This window comes from Elephantulus edwardii, unplaced genomic scaffold (genome assembly GCF_000299155.1).
Source record: "Elephantulus edwardii isolate Elephantulus edwardi_28Jun2011 unplaced genomic scaffold, EleEdw1.0 scaffold00344, whole genome shotgun sequence".
NCBI classification, from domain to species: domain Eukaryota; kingdom Metazoa; phylum Chordata; class Mammalia; order Macroscelidea; family Macroscelididae; genus Elephantulus; species Elephantulus edwardii.
In genome coordinates this window covers 2,051,944-2,054,111 of record NW_006400094.1, presented here as the reverse complement: position 1 = coordinate 2,054,111, position 2,168 = coordinate 2,051,944, and positions in this window count along the sequence as shown.

The window sequence follows — 2,168 nt, the reverse complement described above, 5'->3', positions numbered from 1 at the left end:
TTTATTATTTTTTTGTGTGTGTACCGTCAAATCAGGTCTGACTGGTACAGGAGGAGATTGCCCCTCCTTCCCCAGCAGAGCATCTGGAGGATTCGAACCGTGCACCTCTGGGATTGTAGTTGCAGCTTTTTGCCACTAGGCCACCAGAGCTCCCCTTAATATAGAAATAATTTTTAAAAAAAGAGAGAGGGCATTCTTTAGAAAAGGATATCATGGTTGTAAAGGTGGAAGGTCAGAGGAGGAGAGGGAGCCCCTCAACCAGAAGGTTTGACACAGAGACTGCAGCAATGGGCTCAAGTGTGTCAAAAAGTGGTTGGCTGGCACAAGATAGGGCAGATTTCTTACTGGTATTCCATCCTTCCTAGGTCAAATTAGCAAGCATCATGTCACCAATGTCAAGGACCAGTATGACACCTTGTGAGGAGAAAGATGGCTAAGAACGTTATGGACTTCACTATGACTTGTTGGAGAACTTGCCAACTGAAGGCACACTATTTCTCTGCATTCTTTAACATCAAAATGGAGAAAAAGGCCTTAGCTAGAACAAGAGCTTTCATCCTAGGTACCAGACACTGTAGTAATTTGCTCAAGCAACATCTGGACCAGCTGTTGGAGTGACCATGATGTCACTCCACAATCTGGGTTTTTTTACAGGCTAGAGAGGTGAGTTTAGAGGGACTGCGGTGGGACAAAACCCCTAAATTCTTCAAGTCCTTGATGTTGGTCCATTCATCACGACAATTTCCCCAGGAAGAGAACACTGTATGCCCAGTACTGTTTTCCTTAGACACAGGTAGTAAGAGAACACTGTATGCCCAGTACTGTTTTCCTTAGACACAGGTAGTAAGAGAACACTGTATGCCCAGTACTGTTTTCCTTAGACACGGGTAGTTCTGATGGCTTCCATTAGCCTTTGCATACCCTCCTGGCACATGTCAGAATCAATTTGAGATACCCAATTTCCCTGAATCCACATCAGGGATCCAATGTGGCTGGTGGATCAGTGACTATTGTCCAATTCTATTTTTGCACCCTAGAATGAAGACAATCCCAGTAAAGATGGGCTTTGGGACCCACGATTGAACCAAGAATCCATCAAGAAGGAACCAAGAATCCATCAATACCTTCTTTGTGTCATTATTTGGGTGGGTCACAGTGACTTGTGTGTTCCCGTAGAATTGGTGTTTGTTCAGAACCAGTGTCCCATCATCTTCACAAAATCGGATCTCCTTTTCCCTATCGGGCACTCTCCTGTCGTGTTGATTAGCTGCTTCTGAAAACTGGGAGGGTCAGCAATGAGTCCCTTCTGAAGCAACAGTGTTCAATAACAATAATAAAATAGATAACCCCCTCCTTGTAATATGACTTACATTCCTTTGGAGGAGAGGAATAGTCTCAGGATCATTTAAGAATAGTAATAAGAACAGGATAGAGTTGGGGGAGGTCTTTCTTCAAATGGACCTGCCCACTCTTCCTTCTTTCAAGGGCTTTACCTCTATAGATTCATCAAGTGTGGTAACTGATCAGTTTGGCTATGATGTTGTGCACATTCAAATCAGATTTCGGTTCATAAATAAGACCTACTATTTCTCTGCTTGCAAAACCCATCATAAGTTATTTCAATCTCCCATCTGCCCATGAATTATGATGATGGCTTAGGAACCATTATAAATATTCCTCCATTTTTAAGTGAATCTAAGTATTTTAATTTTTTTGTAAGAACCATCATAAATATTGCACTCCTAGGAATTCAACGGTGAAGTAGCTTCTACCATGGTTACTGTTAAAGGCAACTGTGCCCTTTGTAGGAGTTTTAATTCTCTAAGAGAAAGTCTCACAGTCAAATCTGGGTTACATAAAATAGAAGTTACACCACACATCAAGGATGCTGGACACTCTCCCCCAAATATACTCCTTACAGTAAAATGTACCTATTCTGGTCCAGATAATAAACGTGTTGATTTAGATCAGGAGCTTTTCTTTTAACAAGGCTCTGCCACTGTGATTCTGCTGTTGATATCCCTTTTTAATTAAGGTTTCATTAAAGTTACTTATTTTGTATTCTTTTTTTAATTTTAAAAGCATGTGTTATAAAAATAAAACTAAGTTTATGAGAGCAATAAGCAGATGCACTATTTGTTCTTATAAATATTTCATAATAACAAAAG